At 43.2% G+C, this 13004-nt stretch overlaps 1 pseudogene; it reads right to left on the bottom strand.

Moving 5' to 3' along the window:
- The window catches only part of LOC143388172 (arylsulfatase D-like), a 36225-nt pseudogene extending 24965 nt beyond the window's left edge, over window positions 1-11260 (bottom strand).
- Between the last annotated feature and the right edge of the window lie 1744 nt (window positions 11261-13004).

The following is a 13004-nucleotide window of genomic DNA, read 5'->3' on the forward strand; positions in this document are numbered from 1 at the left end:
CATTATAGGGGCTGGGAATATGGCTCAAGCAGTAGTGCACTTGCCTGGCATTTGTGTGGCACTGGGTTTTATCCTCAGCACCATGTACAAATAAAGATGTTGTGTCTACCGAAAACTAAAATGAATAAATAAATATTAAAATTCTCTCTCTCTCTCTCTCTCTCCCTCTCTCTTTAAAAAAAATGAAACATAAATTTTTTTTTCAAAAGTATCTTTATTAACTTTATATTGTAACCAAAATTTTTATCTATGCATATACACCTATACTCTGGAGTCTCTACTATCTTTCAGATATTTGTTTAGTTTGGTGTGGTTTTGTAATATGAATTGAACTCCGTGGGTGCTTACCACTGAGTTATGTCTCCAGCCCTTTTTTTTGAGACAGGTTATATATCACTAATATCTCAATAAGTTGCTTATAGCCTTTCTATGTTGTTAAGGCTGTCTTTCAAATCACAATCCTCCTGACTTCACTCTAAATCCTCTAGTATATTTGCCACCACACCTAGCTTATTCATATTATTATAATAACCTTTTCAACAACACTGCCCAGGCTACAGAAAATCTCTTTGACTGATGCATTTTATCCCTGAGGAAAGTTTATATGAAGTAGCCAATGTAGGACTATTCTGTAAAGATTTGTTGGAATAAACAGGGATCATTGTTTTTTAAGCTACTTTCTGAACAGCTGTTTGGTATCATAGTTCATAAAAGTGCTTTGAAAAAGGATGTAAATTCATTTGTTCAAAATCTACAGAGATTTACATAAGCTCAATCACCTTTTGTTCTAGAGATTGGAACTTCAGGACATAGTAAGGTAAATAAAATATGTTAAGGTTGAGATATTCAGTACACACATCCACACACACACACAAAAAAAAAAACATTGTAGGAGCAATTGTTAGTTCTGGCATTATTACTAGTGTATCAGGGACATAGTTACATAAACAAAATATGTTAAATGTGAAACATTCAATACACACATACACACACCCACAAAAAAAAAAAAAAACCTTTTTCTAGGAGGAATTGGTAGCTCTGGCCTTATTACTAGTGTATCAGTGTTGGGCAGGATTCAGAAAGTGCTAAAATCTCACTCAGGCTAAGAGTAGTTTACTGCATTCCTCCCTATTTCACCTATAATTCAAGCTACAGTGAACTTCATCTGTCAGAAACAGCAATTGGGAAAATATGCTGGCAGATTTTTTTTGAGATAAATTGACATCTTGGATATTTGGTATTTTTGTGTCTTGGTCACAGCTGATGAAACACTTGTGAAAAATTTTATGGCTCCTAGATATCACCATTTTTTTTTGTATCATTTCTTTCATATTTCCTTCTTTTTTTTTTTGGTGCTAGAGATTGAACCCAGGGCCTGGTGCATACAGGGCAAGCACTCTAATAACTAAGCAACATCCTCAGCCCCTCTCTCACATTTCTGTTCACTAGAGGTGATGATGGTAATTGGAAATTTTGTCCCAAATGTGGTACATTTCTTAAGACCGGACTAATATCCAGTGTATGTAAATCTCTCTACTCATTCATTATATTGCCAAAGAGAAAGTCACAGTAGTTTTTTTCCATAAATTTATCTTTAGATGGAAAGAGAGTGTCTCATTTAATATTCTGCTTTATTTTCAACATCATTCCCTCCTAATATTTGCTTTTTATAGTGTTGCTAAGTTTGGACCTGACTATCTTGCACATTCTGCACACACACCAGTGAACTTTGCCATTTCTAACTTTAGGTTAGATAGATTCATTCATTCACATCTAATGTTATTTTTCATATGGTCGGTTTTACATATGCCTTTCTATTGCTCTTAACAATACTATTGATCACATATGGTTTCAGATTTGATTTATATTATGATATATTGGTCTGTATTATTGAAAAATAGTTTCATAATATACATTAAATGTGTCTCATAACAATAATTATTATTTGTTTTTTTTATTAAAGGTTTTGGGGTATTTTACATACATTTTATTTCTAAGATAATTTTTTTGGTCCCTTCTTTTCTTTTCTTTTATTTGGTACTTGGAATTAAACTCAGGAGAATTGAGCCACATCCCCAAACATATTTTGTATGACATTTAGACACGGTATCACACTGAATTTCTTAGGGCCTCACTTTTGCTGATGCTGGCTTTGAGCTCACAATACATCTCCCAAGGTACTGAGATTACAATTGTGCACCAACAGGTCCAACTCTCTTCTTGTATTTAAAGAAAAGCCTGGTTAAATTTTGATAGGAAAATATTATATGTTAAATTGAGTTAAAATAGTTGTCTTTGTAATGATTAGTTTTATTTACACACATGCTATTTTATGTGCTTTTGTAAAATTTTATTTTGTTTGTGATAAGTTCCACATATTTTCCTTGAAATCCATTATACATGTGATGCATTTAACAGATAAAACTTCAGTATAACACTTATGTGGTATTTTGTACTCTAATTAAACCAAAAATCTTTCTGGGCTCCAGAACCATTTTTTCTCAAATTTTATTATCTTTATTTTCCTGAATCACCTCCTCTTTCCTCCGAGGCTGCACATTTCTACTGTATTGACAAGTATAGCTCTAGTCTTATGCTAACACATACTTGTACACTGTCATTGTACACACATATACTATAATTTCTACAGGTCTAATCTGCTTGGTGAGAAATATACATACAGTTTTCATGATGAAATAACAGCAATTTCTACTCCATCTTTAGTTCATGATAATTTGTTCTGTGTCCTCATCAATACATTGTATTCTTTTTGTCGTTGTTTCTTACTGAAAATTTAAATCAGGGGCACACAGAGACTGGGTCACACATAGTTGCTTACGGCCTTGCTATGATTCTGAGGCTGGCTTTAAACTCAGGATTATCTTGCCTTAGCCTCACAATCCATTGGCATTAGAGGTGTGTGCCATGGAAACTTGTTCTATTTTATTTTTATATTGAAATATATATTACTTCTGAAAATAATTTATTCTTGATATTAAGAAAGCATAGAATACCATTTTCCCCCACAAATAACTCCCCCTTTTTTTGGAAAAGGTGTCAATAGTGCTATATGTATAATTTATTAATGTCTAAATGGCAAGTTTATTATTATTATTATTATTATTATTATTATTATTATTCTATGTATTAGTTAAAAAACTTTATCTGTTCATATTATTAAAAGGTATATACTCTTTTCTATAACTTTATAGCATACATCATTGTGTATCAAAATGACCTTTTGGGGTTTGGGAGGTGAGGGGACGGATCATGGGGTTAAAAATGATGGTGGAATATGAGGTATATCATTATATAAAGTATATGTATAAAGAAGTGAATTCATGTAAATATAACTTGTATAAAACCAGAGAAATGAAAAATAGTTCTCTATATGTGTAATAAGAATTGTAATGCATTCGGTTGTCATATATAATTAAAAAATATTTTAAAATTAAAGATAAATGATGGCATTATGTTCTTACTGAAAATAAATACTACTTTTAAAAATTGAAAAAAAAATGTCTGTTGGTGAGTTGTTAACTTTATGAAGTACAAAATGTATCCTAAACATTTGGTAATACATAAACCTAGATGCAGGTATTTATACTGTTGTCAGAAAAATTAAATAAATACTGTAGAATTCATTTTTGCAATGTATACTCATAATTATATGAGATGCATTTTGTACATATACATGTATAGCACCATTATATATAATTAATAAATGATAACTACATTTCACATTAACTACATTTATTTCAAATTAATTTCTTTTTTGAAAGCACTTATATATGACACTCTTTCATATGTACCCTTGGTGTGTCTTCAAATTTGTCAATTTTATATATTATGTTCTTTCCTTTATTCTCCTTTTTATAGAATTTCTTTTTCCAAATTATTGAGATTAATAAATTTTTTAAAAATTCAGTAGAACAGTGCAGTCTGTAGATTTTCTTTTTGAACCTAAGACAAAATACATCCCAATTTTAATAGGCTTATTTTTATGTAAATGACTTTTTAAAACCTGCATATATAACATCCTTACCTGACCTTACTCTGGACTATTGATATCTGGGTGGAGGGGATCTCAAAGTGATCCATGGAAAAGGCAAAACAGGGATGGATCAAGATGTGACCTTGGTGGATACTGAGTATGTAGTAGTGAGTATTCATGAAAAAGTATTGGTGGAATAGGTACAGGCAGAGAAAAAAGTGCTGTGAAGGAAGGAGGGAAAGAATGACCAGCTCAAGAGTTCAGATTTAAAAAGTCTAATGGTGGATCAATGGTAATATGAGAGTAAAGGGTAGTTTCTTTGAAGGCAGAAATAAGGTAGAAGTGAAAGTAAAAGCTAACTCTGGCACAGTCCCCAAGAGAAAGAGTCAAATGAACACTACCCTCTCTCTCTGTGTGTGTGTGTGTGTGTGTGTGTGTGTGTGTGTGTGTGTATATATATATATCATCTCTCCTCCTCCTTTTCATCTCTCCTCCTCATTATCATCTCTTCTCCTTCTCCTCCTCATCATAATCATTCTCCTCTTCCCCCTCATCTGTCCTCCTCCTCCTCCTCATCATCATCATTATCTCTCCTCCTCCTCCTTCTCCTCCTCCTATTCCTAACCCTTCTTCTCCTCCTCCTCAATTTTCTCCTCCTTTTCCATCTCCTTCTCTTCCTCTTCCATCTCCTCTTTCTCCATCTCCTCCTACTCTTCCACCTCCTTGTCCTCCTCCTCCATCTCCTCCTCAACCTCTTCCCTCTCCTTTTCCACTTCCTCATCTCTTCTCCTCCTCATCATCAACATCATTATCATTTCTCCTCCTTTTCCTCCTTCTCTACCGCCTCCTCATTCTCCTCCTCCTCCTTCTCCTCCTCCTCCACCTTCTCTTTCTCCTCTTCCTCCTCTTGATCCCTGTCCTCCTCCTACTCCTTCATCTTCTCCTCGTTTTTCTCCTCCTCTTCCTCCTCCTGCTATTTCTCCTCGTCTTTCTTCTATCACCTCTTCCTTCTGCCTCCTTCTCTTTCTTCTGCATCTCCTTCTCCTCCTTCTGCTTATTATCCTCCTCTGCCTCCCCTTCCTCATCTCTTTCCTCCTCCTTCTCTTCGTTCTCCATCTCCTCTTCCTTCTCCTCCTCCATCTCCTCATTCTCCATCTTCCCCTACTTCTCCTCCCTATCTTCTCCTCCTCCTCCTCTCTTTTCCTTCTCCTCGCTTCTTCTCCTCCTCATCATCAATATCATCTCTACTCCATCTCCTTCTCCTAATCCTCTTCCATCTCCTGCTCCTTCCCCTTCCTCTCCTCCTTCTCCCACTACTTCTCCTTCTCCTCCTTATCTCTCTCCTCCTTCTCCATCTCCTCTTTGTCATGCTCCATATCCTCTTTGTCCATCTCCTCTTCCTCTTCCTCTTCCTCCCTATCTCCTCCTACTCCTCCTCCTCATCTCTTTTCCTTCTCATCATCATCAACATCATCATCTCTACTACATCTCCTCCTCCTCCTTCTTTTCCTACCACTACTTCTCCTCCATCTCCTCTTACTCATCCTCTGTTTCCTCCTTCTTCTCCTCCCTCTCCTCCTCCTCCCTCTTCTCCTCTTCCTCCTCCATCTCCTCTTACTTCTTCTCATTCTTTTTCCTCCTGCTCATCCTCCTCATCTCTTCTCCTCCTCTTTCTCCCCCTCCTTCTCCTCTTCCTACTCCTTCTCCTAACTCTCCTCCTCCTCCTCCTTCTCCACCCTTTTTTGCTACATCTCTTCCTCTTATTTCTCCCTGTCCTCCTCCTCCTCCTCTTCAACATCATCATTTCTCCTCCATCTCCCTCCTCTTCCATCTCCTCCTGCCCCTTTTCCTCCTCCTTTTCCTAATCTCTCTCTTCTTCCTCCTCTTCCATCTGCTGCTCCTCTTTCTCTTCCTCCTCTTTGTCCTCCTCCTCCTGCTGCTACTTTTCTCCTCCTTCTCCTTCTCCTTTTCCTCCTCCATGTCCTCTTCCTCCTCCTCCGTCTCCTCCTCCTTATCCTGGCTCTCCTCCTCCTCCTTCTGCTACCCCTCCTTCTCCTCCTCCTCATTCCACTTCTTCTCCTCTTTCTCCATTTCCTCTTATTTTTCCGACTCCTCCTCCTTCTCCTACATTTTCTCCTTTTTTCCTTTCTCTCTTCCTCCTTCTCCTCGTCATCATCATTATCTCTCCTTTTCCTCCTCTTTCTTCTCCTCATCCTCCCCTTCCTTCTCTTTTTCCTCCTCCATATCCTCCTCCTTCATCTCCTCTTCTTTCTCCTCCTCCTCCTCTCTTTTCTTCCTCCTTCTCATCTCTCCTCTTTCTTCTCCTCCTCCTCTTCCTTCTTCTCTTTCCCCCCCCCACTTCTCCTTCATTTTCGCAACCTCCATCTCCTCCTCATTTTTCTCCCTCTTCTCCTCCTCCTCCTCATCATCATCATCTCTCTTCCATCTCCTCCTCCTCCTCTTTCTTGTGCTCCTCCTCCTACTTCTCCCTCTCCTCCACCTTCTCCATTTCCTCCTCCTTCTTCTCCTCTCCTCTTCCTTATTTCTCTTTCTCCTCCTCCACCTCCTTCTCCTCCTCCTCTATCTTCTCTTTTATCTCCTCCTCATTCTCCTTTCCCTCCTCCTCATCTCTTCTTCTCCTCCTTTTCATCATCATCATCATCGTCGTCATCTCTCCTCCTTCTCTTCCTCCTCCACCTCCTTTTCTTTTCAGCCTCCTCTGTCACCTCTTCTTCCTTCTCCTCCCTCTCCACCTCCCCCTCCTCATCTTTCTTCCTCCTCCACATCATCATCATAATCTCTTCTCCATCTCCTCCTCCTCTTCATCTATTTTTTCTCCTTCTCCATCTTCTCCCCTACTTCTCCATCTTCTCCCCTACTTCTCCATCTTTTCCTCTGCCTAATCCTCCTTCTCCTCCTCCTTTTTCTCCTCAGCCTCCTTCTCCTGTTCCATCTCCTCCTTCTTCTTCTCCTCCTCCTCCTCGTCATCATCATCTCTTCTCCATCTCCTCCTCCTCCTCCCCTTACAACTACTCTCCCCTACCTCTTCTTCTTCCACGTTCTTTTCCTCTTTCTCCTCCTTTTTCTTATCCTCTTCCTCCTCCTCCTTCTTCTCTTCCTCTATCTCCTCCTCCTCCATCTCCTTCTCCTCCCTCTTCTCCTCCTCATCTCTTCTCTTTCTCCTCATCATCAACATCATCATCTCTCCTCCTCCTCCTCTTCCTTGTCCTTCTTTTTCATCTTCTTTCCTCTTCTTCATCTCCTCCTTCTCCTCCATCTCCTCCTCCTTCATCTCCTCTTCCTCCTCCATCTCTTCCTCCTTCTCCTCTTCATCATCATCCTTCCACCCCCTCCTTCATAGTATCCTTGCTCTGGGACCTCCAATGCAGACTTCTATGGCTCCCTGTCTCTGTCCCTCCCCGTGGCTATCCCCTCACCTCTGTAGAACCCGTTGCACCCACCCCCTGAGCTGCTGGTATTTGTCTGTGGCCTCCAGTAACCCTCCATGATTGGTGGTGAAATAGGTGAGCATGGAGTTCTTCAGAACTTTCTATTCAAGGGCATGGAGGGCTTTACCTGTGGAGAAGGTGAAAGGTGTCAGAGAGAGCACTCACACGGGTCTCAGCTGGGGGCATGTGCTTCCCATTCTATGTACAAGCCACCTGGTTCTGGACAGTCACAGAAAGCATCCCATGCCCAGAGCCCACAGGGACACATGTGATCACGGTGCTGAGACTGTGGTGCCCATGTCTGCTTAGCACCATGTCACCTCAAAAACCAGAAGAGACTTGCAAAGAAATATTCAGGATGTCGCCAGCAGGCGTGGTTTCGATGTGTGGTGCCTGTGGGGTCAAGTGCCCTAATAAAAGGGTGAGAAGGTGGCCCGGGGTGGGGAAAAGCAATGACAGATTCCAGCCCACATGGAAGGAACCACAAGCAATAGCACTAAAATTTATGATGGCCATGATCAACAGAGCAGGGGACACCTACAAACTCAGCAGTAGCTCCCTGCACCATGGAGACCAGTGGTCCTTTCCACCGCTGAAGGCACAAAGGTCAATTCTCGAGGGCATGTGAGCTGCTGTTCTCATTGGGGACATCTGCCTTTCACGTTGCTCAGATGTCAGGATATTCATGCAAGGACCTGACCTGCGAGGGTTTCCACGTCTCCAAGAAACCCTCAAAGATGGAAGAGTCTGCAAGTTCTTGCTTCTCTTTAGCATGTCCCCAAGCCCTGAAAGCTGAGCCCTTTTCCTCCACTATGCTGAAAGCTAACGTTGTCTCTCTGCTTCCTGTAACCACTAAGGGTGATGCTGAATGACAACTCCTCACAAAACTGATTGCCAATGAAATTATTGGTTTTGTGCAAAATTAGAGTATCACTGGGAATAAATGAACAAACAAGGGACATGAGTGGGGTGTACTCTCCCCCATTCTTCATCTTGACTTACCTAAAAACCAGTCCATCTGTCCACATTGTTTCTGTATAAACCGTGGTGGCTTCTCCTGAGGAAGGCTTTCAAGGTCACCAGAGGAGTGTGGATGTGCGGCAGGAACACAAAGAGGAGAAAGGGCCTGTCCTTGTTTGTGAAAGAAGAAAACCACTTGAATTATGGACGGGAGATGATGGCGTTCACAGTGGACCTTAAATGTGCTGCGTCAGTGACCTGGGTTCACCTGCTGGGATTTTACTGTGAGGGGTCCCCCACAAACTCATGGGTGAGACCATGCAAGAAAGTTCAGAGGTAAAATAATTAGATTATGAGAGGTGTGACCTAGAAGTGAATTAATCCTCTTGGATGAACTTACTGGGTGGTGACTGTAGCAGGTGGGGTGTGGCTGGAGGAGGTGATCCCTGGGATGTGGCTTTGGGGTCTCTATCCTGTCCCTGGTGAGAAGAGCTCTCTCTGCTTCCTGTTGCCCTGTCTTGAGCTGCTCTCCTCCTCCAGGCCCTTCCACCATTTTTTTGTGCTCCACTTGTGCCAGAGCCATTGAGTTGGCCAACCATGGACTGAACCTTGGAAACCATGAGCCCCAAATAAACTCCTCTAAATGTTCTTCTTGGGAACTTTGGTCACAGTGGCAATTTTGTCTGAGTAAAACAACATCCACTGTCACTATAGTACAGGAAGATATTTTGAGAGGGAGGGACGGGACAACCCGTCGACCCACCCTGTGTTACAGAACATTGCCATAATTATTATTTTATAATTAGGTGCTTCTAATTTCTGACTTTCCCTAATTTATATATTATATATCTTCATAGGTATGTATGCATAGGTAAATAGCTATATATTATAGTATATATATATATAAATATTTAATTATTACTTATATAAGAATGGTTGGGTACTTTCCGGGGTTTCAGACATTCCCTGGGCCTTGAAAGGAGTCCCTGATGCATGACCAGTACTCGGATACTTTCCAATGCAGCCCAGGTAACACAACGCAGAGACCCGAGTGTGGAAACCAATTTATAGAAAAAGGTCAGACCTTTCTTTTTTCTTCTTGTTTTTTTTTAGCACCAGAGATGGAACTCAGGGGTACTTCACCACTGAGTCCCTTCCACAGTCCTTTTGATATTTTATTTACAGACAGAGTCTCACTGAGTCTTTTAGGGCCTCACCAAATTGCTGAGGATAGCCTCCAACTTGCCATCCTCCTGCCTCAGCCTCCCCAGCTGCTAGGATGACAGACATGGGCAAAGTGACTCCATAATGAAATCCTTCATCATATACACAGGAATACTATGTAGCCATGAAGAACGATAGCTTCCTTTCATTTGTGAATGAAGTGTATGGACCTTTTCAATGCACCTGCTGCTATGGAACCCCAGGGTAGCTCATGGCTCAGAACTTGCCTCCTCCAGCATAGTGAGGGTCCCCAGTTTGGATGTAGGCCGTGGCTTCCTGCATCATCAGTCTGATGGTGCTCCCCACATCCATGGGCTGCTTGGTGACCTGGTGGTTCCGCATGAGCATGCAATTTCCAGCGTCGCAGGAACCAACAGCTGGAGAAGCACATGGTGAAGAAGAGGAAGACGAGGCCGCCTGTGCCCCTCTTTGGTCCAGGAAACCAAGAGGAGGCCACTGAGCTTGGCGGCTGCGAGAGTCAGGATGCCCAGAGCCAGGACGCAGGTGTAGCGGCTGAACCGGGCAGTCACGGTGACCCACAGCTCTGGGGGCCTGTTGGGGTCACAGTCATTGACCAGGGTGAAGGGCAGCCTGTAGAAGCAGTCGAAGCCATGGTTCAGCGGGTGGTGGCAGTGGTCCCCGCGGGATGCGCACCTCACGCCCTGGTGCCACTTTGCTGCGAGCAGGGGTGGGTAGTAAGCCACACCAAGGGCGCACGCATTGCCTGGGACAAAGAACCCCGGGGCCATTTGGATGCAGTCAGGGGAAAGAAAACCTTCAAAGAGCAGATCCTGAATCAGCGGAGGCCATGAGTGACCTTAGCCAGGACTTGCTTTTGGTTTTGGGTACCAGGGATTTAACTCAGGGCCACTCGACCCCCAATCCCCATTCCCAGCCCTTTTTGTGTTTTATTTAGTGACAGGGTCTCGCTAAGTTGCTCAGGGCCTCGCTAAACTGCTGAGGTGGGGCTCCAAATTGCGGTCCTCCTGCCTCAGCCTCCTAAGCTACTGGAATTACAGGCAACGGAGCCAGGCTCTGAAGAGCTTTCTGATTCCTTGTGGCTGAAGAAGATGGACAGGTCCAGAGAAGGAAAGAAGGCAAAATATATATCAAAGAACCCCAAACCTCTGCAATGGGGAGAACTTCTAAACTGGAAACCATTCGAGAGGGCCAGAGCAGGGACAGGTATCAACTTCATCATATACAGGTACCATCCTTCATCATATATACTGAGGAATACTATGTAGCCACGAAGAAGGATAGCTTCCTTTCATTTGTGAATGAAGTGTATGGACCTTTTCAATGCACCTGCTGCTATGGAACCCCAGGGTAGCTCATGGCTCAGAACCTGCCTCCCCCAGCATAGTGAGGGTCCCCACCTTTGGATGTAGGCCGTGGCTTCCTGCAGCATCCGTCTGATGGTGAAGGATGAAAGAGTTTTTTTTTTCTTTTTTCCTCCAGAGGAAAATTGGTCCCTCGACAATTGGATGGGAGGGCCATCAGGTGTCCGCATACCTACGAGGCCGGTGGCGTAGCCTTGCTGATTTAGGATTTTTGCAAAAGTGGTTTCATTGGCAGGAAGCCCGCCTGAGCCCACATTCCAGTAGAGGACCCGGTACTCATCATTGCCCATTCCTGCAGAGCCGACAGCACAGCAATGTTCATGTTCCCTTTGCAGGAACAGGTCTTAGCAAACGGATTCTGGGCACCAGGGGACAGTCAGCAGGAATCTGGTTGTCAGCACTTGGGGAAGGTGGGAGGTGATGCTCTAAGTAGGGAGTGGGTGCAGATCAGAGAGGCTGTTAACTGTGCTATTTTGCACAGAATGACCCCACCACTGAGCATCATCCACCCCAATGTCAGCTGTGTAAGTTGGACACATTTTGCCTATCATGAGAACCGACCCAGTATCTATCTATCTATCTATCTATCTATCTATCTATCTATCTATCTATCATTACCTATCATCCAGGTATTATTACATCACATATATCCCCTTCCTATACACACCTCATTTATCTGTATTATGCAGTGACCCAGCCCCTAGAGCTCAAGGAATTCCCCATGCACTGTCAGATGACAAGTGCTAGTCTCTTCCCTTCTACCTTGGAGGAGGCTGCATCTGGTGGGAGCTAAGCTACAAAAGCTCAGACCTTGTTCTTCATGCTCCTAAAGCTGACCACCTCAGTGGCCCCCCATAAGAACAGGTTTGCTCCCCTGAGGACAACTGGGAAAGTGCAGAGACACTGGAGGTATCCCACTTTGGAATGTGGTGCTATTGATGAGCAGCAGGTGGAGACCAGAAATGTTATTCAACATCCTACAATGCACATGATGGGCCCATCACAGAGAGTGATCTGGGCCAGTGTACCAGTAGGACCAAGGCTAAAGAACCTTGTCAGTCCTTCCATCCATCCATCCAGCCAGCCACCCATGAACCCATCCAGCCAACCATCCCTCCACCCATCCATTCATCAATCCACTCACCCATCCACCAAGTCATCCACCATTTAACCATCCATCTATCCATTCATCTATTCACCCATTTGCCCATCCAACCACCCATCTGCCCACCCATCCACCCACCCATTCATCCATCCACCCAGCAAGCCACCCATCCACCTATTCATCAATCCATCCAGGATACCATCCATCCATCCATCCATCTATCCGTCCACCCACCCACCCACCCACCCACCCATCCATCCATCCATCCACTCATCCACCCATCCATCCATCCATCCACGCATCCATCCACCTACCCACCCATCTATTCACCCATCCATCCATCCAGGCAACCATCCATCCATCCATCCATTCATCCGTCCATCCATCTATCCATCCATCTACCCATCTATCCACCCACCCACCCATCCACCCATCTATCTATTCATCTATCCATCCAGGCAAACATCTATCCATCTACCCATCTATCCATCCACCCACCCACTCACCCATCTACGTATCTATCCATCCATCTATCCACCCACCCATCCACCTTTCCCCCATCCATCCACCCATCTATCCATCCATCCATCCATCCACCATGGGTGGATGGGCAGATAGACAAATGGATGATGCCTGGTTGAAAACACGGACAGATGGGTTTGTGGAGGAATGGCTCGTTCATAAATGGATACATAAGATCCATGCTGATGGATTTGAGGTAAAATTCTAGTGAGTTGCTAACCCTGAGAATAAAGGGCTCAGAACAGAGTTCATTTTTACAAGCCTGTGTGTAAGTAATCGTCTACACAGTTTAGCCAATATAAGAAAATACCCCACACTCTCTAAGATCCTCTGGCCTCCAAAGACCCAAATTCAGACCTTCTCCTTGCTGATTTTAAATGAATTATTCCACTAAACTGCACACAAGG

The sequence above is a fragment of the Callospermophilus lateralis genome, unplaced genomic scaffold (genome assembly GCF_048772815.1).
Source record: "Callospermophilus lateralis isolate mCalLat2 unplaced genomic scaffold, mCalLat2.hap1 Scaffold_1341, whole genome shotgun sequence".
Taxonomy (NCBI): domain Eukaryota; kingdom Metazoa; phylum Chordata; class Mammalia; order Rodentia; family Sciuridae; genus Callospermophilus; species Callospermophilus lateralis.